This window comes from Dermacentor silvarum, chromosome 1, assembly GCF_013339745.2.
Source record: "Dermacentor silvarum isolate Dsil-2018 chromosome 1, BIME_Dsil_1.4, whole genome shotgun sequence".
Classification (NCBI taxonomy): domain Eukaryota; kingdom Metazoa; phylum Arthropoda; class Arachnida; order Ixodida; family Ixodidae; genus Dermacentor; species Dermacentor silvarum.
Window position 1 is genome coordinate 202,798,658 of NC_051154.1, and position 12,835 is coordinate 202,811,492.

Below are 12,835 nucleotides of genomic sequence, written 5' to 3' on the forward strand. Positions count from 1 at the left end.
CAGAAATGATTTGCCTTATTCAATTTCAACCTACTTTCCGCGGTATAGTATATTCTTATGGAAAACAAGTTACTTTGAACTTCCAACTTTCAACAATGCAGTCGTTGCCTTCCACGGCAAAACACATGCCCTACGATGTTCGCACGCACGCACGCACGCACGCACGCACGCCGACCGATAGACTGACTGACGGACTGACTAACTGACGTTGCGACGCCAAGGGGAAAATACGTAGGGTATGCGTTCATTATTGCTGTCGCTTTGTACGGATGCATGTGGTTACAACAGATGGTTTTAGAAGTTGTGGACCCAAGTGGCTTAGCGCACTGAAAGAACGTGTGTTCAGCAATGCATGCACAGAACCGACACTCCGTTTGGGTTCTATACAGCCGTGCGCTTGTACCTTTGGTCCGCTACTTCTGAAACTCCAAAGATCTCTTGCAAAGCCTCCTCCTGCGATCGTGCCTATACAGCGTTACGAGAACTCTATATAGCAGCATGCGTACACTACTTCGGTGCCGTCAAGGTGCAGCTCCCATGTTCTCGTGCTTCGCCCCGGCGGACCCCCGTGCATGTGCAGGGCCTTGAAATGACGCTTATTGAAACACGATCGCCGGCCCGCAAAGCCCAATCCTTACGTATGTGCCCCGTGCTCGATCAAAATGAGACCGCCAAGCAGCAAAAGCAAGAACGGGAAGAGAAAACTCGGAGCAATCCCTATATCGACTGTTAGATTTCGTGCTTTTCAAAAGCACACAATCTCATGGTCGATAAGCATTGTTCCGAGTACGTGCACGCTCTGCGCCGCAACGGTGCACATGGAGGCTACATTTGTGGCTGTGGCGGGAGGTGCTTTTCGCTATGCTGCTGCCGGATATTTCATTACCTTACCTTTAAAATATTTGTTTAGGCTATAGTTGACTCGGCTATTAGTGGTTACGAAACGGCGCAACACAGGTGGGGAACGAGATATATAGGCCGTATATGGGACGCGGTTCGTGTGTCTGTCGCATATTGTGCCTATATATAGCGTGCTATACGTCCTTGTCTTGTTTTGGTTGCGTCGTTTCGTAAGCATTAATAGCTTAATTGGAATTTTATTTGCGGCATGTGGCAAGCACCAGACATGTAGCTCCTGAGGAAGTGATATTACTGTCGTTCAACACAGGGGTGCCCATGGTCTCATTTTACACATTACAATAAAGCAAGAAAAATAGACAAATATATATATATATATAGTGTACGGGATTGGTTATTCGGGATTTTCTCGAAACGGCCACCACACCGTGGCCGCGCCGCGAAAGGCTCATTCACACTAGGCCAACACGACACCGATATTGGTCTGCTGACTGTTGGAGCTAGACAGCAGTTTACATGACGGAACGATGTGGCCAGCGGTTTAAATGAAGGAAAACGCTGTCGCCAACAGTCAGCAGACCAATATCGGTGTCGTGTCGCCTAGTGTGAATGAGCCTGAAGCACTCTATCCTAGTTGTCCTGGATCCGTGCCAGCGCATTCCGAAACCGCAGCGTCTGCTGCGCAGATCGGTCGCTTCTCCAGCGCTCTTTCGATGCCGCCAGAGCAGCGCTATAGAACGAAATCTCGAGAGCATTGTTACGTGCCTTTCAGAATATTCACAAGATGAAAGAGTCGTGAGTTATCCGTCCATCGTTTCCTAAATACCAGCGAGGCAAAGAGTAGGCAGATACGTGGGCCCAGAAACTGCGGATGCGCAAGCCTATCACGGCGGCGATGGATGTATATGCACGCGGCATTTTCAGTCAGACTCAGATTACTACTTTTTGCCAGGTAAGAGAACAACTCACTTGATTTCGGGTTTTTTTCTTGAGGGAGAAGTGTTCTAACTAAATTGATGCGCAGCTAAGCTCTTGATTATCTTACTTTGCACAACACCTGTATTGCTCCGGTTATAAATATACAACCATTTTACCAAAACAACGTGGCGTCGGGCTAACTGGTCGCCTTCAGATATAAATGTGGTGCGTGAAAGATGGACAACGTGCACACAGAGAAGAAGAACACCGCAGAGCGCTACTGACAACTGAATTTTATTGCTGTGTGGCGAGCACCAATATACGCACGAAATAATTTTTCGCAGTTGTACAAAGCAATGATCAGCCTGCATAAACACAAGTGGTTGTCTGCGCGGCTGCGCACTACAAAGCGTCGTGTAGGCACAATACTTCAGCTTTAAAACATCTAAATCTTTTCCCATATGTTAATAAGAAAAAAAAGAGAAAATCAACATATTTTCACCAAATGGTTTCCGAAGAGCCGAGAAACATCCGCCACTGCTATCACTCCACGAGTTGCGACGCATTTTATGTTGCAAACATGCGCGCCAAAGATTAAAGCAGAAGCACACTGTCCAAACTTCTCGAATACAGCAGCTGCGAACATTTGCTCTAATGATCGTTGAAACGCCGCTGGCAGTTGCTGCAAGCAACTCCGAGTACGTAACTCACTCAAGTTGCTTCTAAATGCTGTTGATTAAGCTTTACGTGCATGCTCGCATGTCAGTTTCTATGCTGCTTCTTGGCTACATCGCTGGGGACACATTTATCGCAAGACTTCTTGAATTGCGAGTTCCTGTAATCTCTTGTAACCCTCTTGCGCAAACCACGAAGCACGTACTAATAAACATGCCCAAAGCCGCCCATTCATGGTGCGGCCGATGCCGCTGTTGGGCGTAACACTATACAGGCAAGAAGATAATCGGCTCAAGGGCTTAAGCCCGGGTGCACCCTTCGTCCTGCGTGCCGCCAGTACCGCGAATAAGACCTTTTGTCGCATCGATCGACAGTGTTTCTTTCGTGGGGAGTCCGCTGCTCTCAAGATGTCGTCCCAACGTTCTCAACGGATGCGCTGAATTGCCGCGACCCTAAAAGGGATGCAAGCGGCGGGCCAGCCGAGGTATACTACAGAGAACTCGATTGAAAATGCGAGTGATCGATACGCGCGACCCACGAACGCAAACGCAGCAGTCGATATACCGCGGCTGGCTCCGGCCGTCTGGCAAATCTATATGATACACATTCCACGAAGAGCTGCAACCGACATAGACAGCTGACGTTCACACCTCCGAGGCGAAAGCCCCACGCGAATTGAAAAAAACAAGAAGAGGTCGTCGCTTTCACCCGCCTACCGAATACAAGAAAGACCGCGGTCGGGCACAATGCTCGCGAGACACCTTCTGAAGAGCAAGACGCGTTCGACGGTAACGGAATATAGGATGGGGAGGTGGCAACGGAGTAAGCTGTGTGCCGTACGCACCGACCCATCGGTCAGAGCTTTCGCCGAGGCAACAGAGCGCCGGTCGGCGATTAGGACAGTGCGTCCCGCTCGTTCGCTCTCGCTGCACAGCAATCAATCTTGCGGCTGACTTGCGGAAGACGTACACGTTGCTTCACGCCTATAGCTCCGCCGCGCGCGCCTCATCACAGGGCGCTTCGGTTCGCGCCATGGCCCCGTTTTCGCATTTCATTGTGCGCTCGCGATGTTGTTGCCGAGGCATAAACAAGCGCGGGCATTGATCTTCCCGACCTGCAGGTCTGCGAGGTTGTGCCACATTCCGGTGTGATAGTACACAACTGAGGAGTACACGACCCCTAGAGCCACCTCGTTAAAAAAAAAAAATTAGGACAGGTAATATACGGGGTGTTTCGCGTAACTTGAACCAAGGATTTAAAGAAAGGGGGCTAACGGCAGCTGGCACGAAACCAATTGCGTATGGTTTGCCGTCATGTGGCGCTCCTTGAGGTATTTTTACATTCCGCTTAATTAGTTATTTGACTAAGATCAATTATGCATTTTTTTATATTCGCTTTGGGGCCAAAAAATACTAGAGCCGCCCTGAGATGTGATTGGCCAGCGTTTGCTCAAACATGCATCTTGCTGACAGTTGGCGTGAGCGAAACTGGCCATATGGCCTCAAGAACTTGTTGGTCTTGCCTACTTTGCGGATGAGTACCACGACCGAGTGCTTCCTCTCAACAAGAATGGAGCCTTCGGCCTATACGGTTCGTCCATAGTTTGCAGCAATGCAGCAACTGCGTTCCCTCCTAGGTCCTTAAGGAACGTTTCCGTAAACATGGGGCCGAGTGTCTTTTCGTTCCTTATATCGCTGCGATAAGTTCGGCCTCCGTAAAGGGATCAATGAGGACCGAAGAGCCCGCTACAACGGCTGAAAGTGCACTTGATTTGTCGTTTTTATGGTTTGGTACTTTTAACTTTCGTGTTTGTCCCTTTCGTATGGTCTCGATCATCTCGATATGAAGTAGCAATTCTCGCATGTATCAATTCTGACACCTTCAATGTTCATTAAAGTGCTTCCCTTCCGCTCTCCTGACTTCACGCGAAGGCGTTTTCATTCCTCGGTCCTACGCTCCTAGGTGCTTATTAGACTGTTGAGCGGGTTATACGACGAGTCGAGATCGAAACGGTCGGGTCAGCCGAGATGAAAACTGATCAGGAAGCGGAAGTGCGTGGCATCATGCGCACTGCATCGCTTGTTGCTGCTACACACGCACTAAGCGGCCCCAGTCGTGCGCTATACACAGGGGCCCCGGTATCAGCAGCCGTGTTTATTTCGGTACGTGAAAAGGGTGCAAAGGGCTTGGATTGGTGTACAGGTAGCCAGGTTCGCCGCCTGTGAGTTGGTGCCTAGGCTGAAGTTAGCAAACAATGTGTCCGAAAAAAAAAGAAGAAAAAAAAGCTTGGCAGAATGTTACACTCCTCTAACACGTGAAGCACACTTGGTAATGCGCCGTCTCTCATCGTCGCGTTGCTGCTTTCGCAGTTCGGCTTCTTCGGATCGTTTTTGACGCTTAACTGCGGCTTCGCCCGCTCGTATAGCGGTGTCAGACTCGCGCCAACGACGTTTCTCTACGACTTCAAGGTGTATCCTCTCAACAGGGGATTGAAACGTAAGCTGTTCTGTGTGCTGTATGGGTGATTTCAGTGAAAGTATACACGGTTCGCTTCACTTTGCTGAGCGCTTGTAGCCTCAGCCTTACGGAGGTATGAGCCATTGCTCAGGAAGTATGAGCCATTGAGAAGGTCACGTGGTTTCTTTTGTACCACTCGACTAGACGCCGCCTTTCTGTACGTTGTATGCGTGATTACAATGAATGTATGCACTGTTCGCTTCACTTTGCTGAGTGCTTGTAGCCTCTGCATTACGAGAGGGATGAGCCATTGCATTTTGCTTCCTTAGGGCGGAATGAGCCATTGCTGATGATGATAATTTTTGTACTACTGGACCGGACGAAGCGTTTTTTTTTTTTTCAAGGCCATCGGGAATAGGAGCCACTTAAGGCTTTCTCTTTAAAAAAAACGAAAAAAAGAAAGAAAGAAAGAAAAAACAATCGTATATATAGACGACATACGGTTGACACCTCTTGCACGTTCAGTTGCCCAATTCCTTGCTTACGTCGTTCACAGGCATATAGCGGCTTTCCGGCGCAGAGCCGAGCACAATTCTGAACAAAGCACAAATAACCATGCTTATCGAGACAAAGCTTATTGCTAGCTGACTGGAACCCGATAATTTTGTTGTTGTGCACGCAGACTCAAAGTCAGCACTCGAGCTTCCGTGAAACACTCGGGCAATAAAGTCATATCATCAGAAGCCAACAAACAATGACACCAAAGACAGCATAGGGGAAATTACATGTACTTATTAATTGAATGAAAGAAAAATGATAAATTAATGGAAACGAAAGTGGATGAAAAAAACAACTGGCCGCAGGTGGGGCACTAAAGCACACACAGCTAAGTCATCCTCAATGTCGTGGAGCTTGCTTGCTCAGCACGAACGTGCATTTGTGAGATCGGCGCACTTTGGGCAGCCAACAGGAACTATATACCTCTGGTTAACCTCCCTGCCGTTCTATGCGCCCTTTGTCCCTCTCTCGGCGCACTTTTACACGATTCCACGGCGGGGGACGCGTCCGCGGCCTGCAGCTTTAGCCGCTTCACAGTGACGCGAGAATTACGTGATTCGGGAAATAAGGTATTCGGATCCGGCGCAGCCAAAAGGACCACGCCGGGACATCGGTAAATGCTTCATCGGCCCTGTCGGTGGTATGTGGCTGTTAAAGAACACCGGCCAACCGCGGTCGGCCGATCAGCCAACTGACGCGCCCTTCTCACATTACACACGCAACACGCCCTCGTAGACGTGCTCTTTATCCCTCCACTGTGCAACACGTTTTCCCGCCCTCTGGCCGAACCGCGCAGCGATGCATGCGGCAGCGCGAATCGATGCCCCCCCCCCCCCCCCCCCTCTCCCCCTCGGTTCGGACAAGCGGCCGTGGTCCCCACGTCCAGAATCGTGACCTCAGGCAACAGCCGCTATATGCGCCGTTTATACCTTTCGGCGAAGCTTGGACGACACGAAGCGAAAAAGTAAAGAAAGAAAAAAAGAAGAAATAGAAGGAGCAAACATAGACTTCAGCTGTGTCCATACAAGCGTGAATTTAATCACTGAGGCGTTTCTCTGCGTTCTTTCGTGTTGACATTTTCGTTGCGACGACGCTACAGCGTTACCAATGTCGTTTCCCGTTTGCCGCAGATGACAACGTGATACGACTGAGCTGGCGTAAACACTGGGCGTGAAGCTCGCTTAACAACAGCGTTCAGTGGACGTGGCGGAGAAACTATCACCTAGCTCAAAACTTAGCTCACGCTCAGGCCATGGTGTCGCAGCTCTGTATTGACAGATGGCGAGTCGCTAGGCCGCGTATACTCGAGTACTTTCGGGTAGGCGTTCGAACTCATTCTGCGAAGCAAAACATGCTGGAGGTATTGATGTCATTCGCTTTGGGCTGTGCGCACGTCATCGCTGGTTTGGTGTCGACTCGGCACATTTGTTGCGCCTGGGCGGCTGTTCTGGAAAGTACGTGATGGGTGAATACGCACTGCGGAGATTGATTGATGACAGGGGGTACAGCACGCATCAAATGGCGAGCATGGTAACAGCTGTCTGTCCTGAGAGATTTCTTTTAGCATGTATATAGTATTTAAATACGCTGTGTCTTATACTATGCGCATAAGCTATATGTCCTCTTGGGCATTAATTGTGCATTGACACCGGCTTCCACTGCGCGATTGCAATGCCAGCCTGAACGTAGCTAACAGAAATATAATTAGCAAGATAGTGTTAATATGACCGATAATTGTGCGCAACATGAATTTTCCCACATCCGCTGTTGATATGGTAACGCACTGCCCTCTCCCCCCCCTTTTTCTAATTTAATTTTTTTTTGTCGTAGGTTCTAAAAATTACTACGATCCTCTTCCTTTCAGATCAACCACAGATTACGACCAGCCGATCCCGATAAAAACGTAGGCGGGGCGCCGCTCTAACCACTGACGAAGAGCGAAAAGGTAGTTGCATTGGAATAGAATCGTTACACTATCCCGGCACAGGTTTCCGCCTTGGTCAAGACAGTTAGGGTGTCCATGGCAGGAGATATGTCCCACTGTTGTTACAAGCACAATATTAAAGGGCGCAACGGGTGTTTGTTTAGTCTTTCCTGCGCTGTGGGCGACGACTGATGAGAACTGAGAGGAGGCCCCAAGTTTATTCGGAGCCGCGACGCGTTATTGCGCCGCACCAGCGGTTGGCAGCGTGTATCGCATTTGTCATCTTTGGCACGTTTAAGCCCCGTGGCTCTACAGAAGAAAACTATATAAATACATATACTGATCCTCCGGCCGGTCGTGAATGGCGGATGATAAGAATGTAATAGAACAGCAAAATGAATCCGCGCATTATACCGGCCCTTATTTCTCGTAATACTGGAGACAGCTATAGGTGCTGGAAATTAAGGGGAAATGGGCAGTGTCGCATGAACCAGGTTTTCTTAACATGAAAACACACACGCACACGCACACGCACACGCACACGCACCACACACACACACACACACGAACGCACGCATGCACGCACGCACTCACACACACGCACACATACGAAATAATCTTATTTGAGCAAGTAGTAGGAAAGCGGACGCACTAAAAAGAGCACTCGACTGTAATGATAGACGTGTTCATGCATACGGAGACCTTGATCGTGCTTACCTTAATCTTGTGGTTCAGTGCTTATTATGTTGGGCTGCTTAGCACGAGGTCGCGGGATCGAATCCCGGCCACGGCGGCCGTATTTCGATGGGGGCGAAATGCAGAAAACACCCGTGTACTCAGATTTAGATGCACGTTAAAGGACCCCAGGTGATCCAAATTAATCCGGAGTCCCCCACTACAGCGTGCCTCAGAATCAGGCGGTGGTTTTCGCACGTAAAAGCCCATATTTTTTTTCTACTTAATCTTAAGCGAATGATGTTAGCTGTGCGCTCGCGCTGCATAAGCCGTGCATATTTTGTCGTAGATTGTAGGTGGCATGTCCTGCAAATCCTTCCACTGAGTCGTTCGCGCAGCAAGTTGCTATCCACATCAGTTGTTTAGTCACTGTGCTTCATGTGCCAGGCTTACGCGGTACGCTTATGTCCTGTGGATCCCGCGTACCCCGTGTGGATGCGACGCGCGTTGGGATAACTCCCGCCGCCTGAAACGCTTCTGCGACGATTGTTTGTCGTTGTATCCTACGACCGCGCACAGCGCTTGTTCACTACGGAGGCAGCGCATGCGGCCGTCCGCGAGTGTACAAGAACGTGATGGAGAGCACTGTACCCGGTTATGCCGAGCAAAAAAACGAGAGCAGAGAGATGATGCATCGGCCCGGTCGGCCCGCCACCAGCGCTCGCGTCACTCGCAGGGCGTCGTAGGTCGACTTCTTCGAGCGCCTTTCTTGTTCCGCCGCCGGGGCCCCGCATGGCAGCTTCTTCCGTACACACGCACGCAGCCGCACCGCCCCGAAAAGAAATCGCGGCGTGCATCAACATGCGCGGCGTCCGTCTTTTCATTCGCGTTTGCCGCGCGCCTGCTGGCCCCGTTCTCTCCTCCCGTGGCAGAGACGCGTGTTTGCCGTCCATCGCCGAGCTGTTGTTGCGCCGCGGTGTTCGCAGTGGCGGCCGGCTTCAGGGCTGACCGCTGGCTTGGTCGAGCACGCCTTTCGGGCCACTCTCCTCCGGCGGCGGGGCGTGAGGCCGCGGCTGAACGGGAGGAGCGGCCGGTTCCTTTTGTCTTCGGCACGCCGCCCGAACGGCGCGTGCTGTCCTGGCTCAAAAGGCGCCGTGGGGCTGTCATGCCTTGCTCCGCTCGGTCTGCTCCTTTTAAATGAGGAAAGGAAGCGAAGCAAATAAATAAAGGACAGAAGACGTCGAAACCCCCCAAAGAGCCGACGCGAGGTGTGCTGCTCGAGACATGTGGGGCAACGTTGTGGCGCATGCATAAGGGCCGGTATGCGGAGGATCGCGTAGCAGATTTTGCGGGGCTCCATGGTGAAACTGTGCGTCTCGTGCGAGGTTAGGGAGGCAAGTTATGCTTACGATGCTTGCAGGCAATAGGGGTGTATCGTGATATGTTATCTGGACTATACAAAGCGCCTGCATGCCACATCGCTTGTGGCGTCAGTGTTGACACGTGACACCAAGGAGCGCGTATATATATGTTACACGGGCTTGTGCGGCCCTTCCTCGGAGAAGCTTCTGCTGCCGCTAATAATTCTGCGCTAGTACTTCCGATCGCTGAAAAATGCAGAGAGTGTCACACGTTCGATAAGCTGCCGTGGGCCTAGGCTTCCTTCGACAAGAGAGAGAGAGAGAGAAAAAGCAACGAGACAAAAGCCAAGGTGGCCAAAGAGACGAGCATCCGGTATGCTACACTGCGGAGGAGGTAAGGGAAAACGGGAATGGAAAGAGGAAAAGGCGGATAGAGTGAACACTGCGGGCACGCGGGAGGATGCACTGGAGGACCATAAACGGTCACTCATGCGAGTGCACTTCAAGAACTGCACTAGTGCGCGAATATCTTTTTGTGCCAGTGACGGATGCAGCCACGGTGCGAGTATCTTTAACTAAGAAAATGGTCTCGAGTCCAGCCGTTTAAAGCTGTCCGGAGAGAGAGGCGTTGATTGGACGCTGTAGCGAGGACAGATACCCAACAAGTACTCAATGTTTTCCTTGAAATTACAGGAGCCGCACGTAGGGCTATCGGCCATTCCAATTTGAGGAATTTTAGATTTTGCGTGCGCAAAGTTAGAGGCGAGGCAAACCGCCGGGCTCACAAAAGAATGCGAAAAGGTAAACAAAAGAACCCTAAAGGAGTGCAAAAGAACGCAAGCCGGGCGTGGCGCTTTGCGAACGCAAAGGTCCCTTTGGGTACCCAAACCCGTTTGCGTACGCAAAATCTAAAACTCCCTAATACATTAGGAGTAAGCGTTCGTAAACGCCACTCCCAACCACAAGCCGCAAAGCAACATTGCTTCGCAGAGAGAAAGGCTAGATGGCAGCTGTGACGTAGCGAGAGGTCCAGCTTACGCAGTCGGCAATTGGAGACACTCGTAGAGCTACAGAAAACGTGCGTATTTTTCCATATAAGCAGACGAAGTTCCCTGGCAGCGTCCATCCTTTCCAAATGTATTGGAAGCGTCGGGGTGTCTTCGTGGGCAGACCGGGCAGCTTTGTCAGCAAAGTCGTTGCCTACGACACCACAATGAGCCGAAAGCCACTGAAAAATTTCGTCGTGCCCTATTTCCAGAGTGTGATGGTGAATTTCCATAATGTCGGATGCCATCTTCTCGTATGTTCTGGGACATAATTGAGAATAGATGCTGTGAAGAGCTGCTTTAGAGTGTGATAACATGACCCATTTCTGTGTCGGTTCATCGGACAGGTAGCTCAAAGCGGCACGGAGCGCTGCATGTTCTGCCGTTCTAGGTGTCGTTATATGTGACACCTTGAATTGAATTGTGATCTGATTCTCTGAAACCACGAAGGCTGCTGCTGAGCTGGTAGTCGGGGTCAAAATGTCGGCATAAATATGTATGCAGTCTCGGTATATGTCTGGTGCAGTGATAGGAGCGTCCGTTTCAAAGCCAGGAACGTATGATTGGCTTTCTTTGTAATTCCGGGCATAGCTAGGTTCATTTGAGGCTGTATTAAGCATCTAAGAGGAGACGAAGATTTCGCCGCAGGTGTATAATTTGACGGTATAGACTGTTGATAGCGCTTATCACTCCTGAAAAGGTCGGTTGAGGTCTCTCTGCCGGTTGGGAAGCTAAGTGATGGTCGGGAATCCTTGACAGATGGCGAATGTGCGTTCTGAGAGAGCGGACAGCTGCGTGTGCCTAGATCAGATGGTCTCTTGCGATGGCAATTGTTGCTGATGTTGAGGTGTATCGAAGTAGCCCCAAAGACATGCATAGGGCTTTTCCTTGCATATTCTCCAGCGCGAATGTTGGTCTTGCATGTATGTGACAAGACTGGCACACTGCAACGTACCGTAAAAACCGGAATATAGGTCGAACTTTTTTTCAAAAAACCATTGCGAAAAGTCGACCCTCGTCTTATATACCGGACATTGGCGGAAAAACTACGGAAGTCTTGCAACAATTGGCAGATGAAGTAAACAGCCGCCTTCGCCATCGCATTCAGGCTGCTTTTTCACATTTTGTTTCAAAATGAGCGGAAGCCGACGGCAATTCACTGTCGCCTTCAAGAAAAAATTACACCATCTTCCCGTAGGGGAACCCTGAGTAGTATGCGAAGCAGCCATGGGGTCGACTCAAAGTAGTTTTATCAGCTGTATAAACTTGGACATGCAGCAGCACCAGCAACACGCAGAACTGTTGTCGACGCCGTCGGCGTTTTGCCCGCGTTCGCAACGAACGCGCGCGGCGTTGGTGACTGTTGCCGGTGCCTCTGGGGCGCCTACCGTCGCGCCTCTAACCTAAGCTGCTTCGCATTATCGCGCGCGGAGCCGCAGGTATTGCCATTCGTTGCGCAATCCGGAGCGGAGAGGAGCGTCGGAGAGGAGGAATGCCGAGAGGAGAGGAGATGAGACAAGGAGAGGAGATGAGACAATGAGAGGAGAGGAGGGGGAGGGGGATGCGCATGCGCAGTAGGGGTGTGGACGTCGCACGGCGGAGGGAGGGAGGGAGTGACATAGCCCCGACCATAAGATGCTTCGCATCTAAAAGGCGATTGAGTACGCGGAAGCCCACGGCAACCCGCCAGGTTGCCGTGGGCTTCGAATCCTGCGACCATCGACCTGCGTGTTTGTCAGTACCTTATTATCACGGCACAGAGCAGCATTTAAATAAATACTGTCACCATTGTGCTACCGGTTGAGTCGCATTTGTTTAAAGGTAAGGGTGTCTTTCGGTACTTTGCCATTGAAAAAGATTCTTTTTTTTTTCATTTTTAGAATTGGTTAGTTGGGGGGTCGACCTATATTCCGGTTCGACCTATAGTCCGGTTTTTACGCTATATAATTCCCAGAAATATACTGTACTGTATATAAAATATATAGTAGTACCCTCTAGCACCGTCCTTTCTCGCTTGTTTCAACAGCCCCTGTCAACAAGGGAAGTTCCGTATGACTGGAAGGTCGGCAAAGTTATACCTTTTTTAAGTCTGTCGATAAGAGCGCTGTTAACAATTACCGGCCAATATCACTAACAATTAAGCGTTCCCGGTAAGCTATTAGAACACATAATCTTTTCAAACGTAGCAAATCCCTTGGAAACTAACAAGTACTTTTTTAAACATCAACATGGTTTTAGAAAGGGACTATCATGTGAAACGCAACTAATCGAATTGACTACAGATATTTTCCTTAACATGGATGCCGGCCCACAGACAGATTCTATTTTCATAGATTTCGCTAAGGCTTTCGATCGCGTTGCTC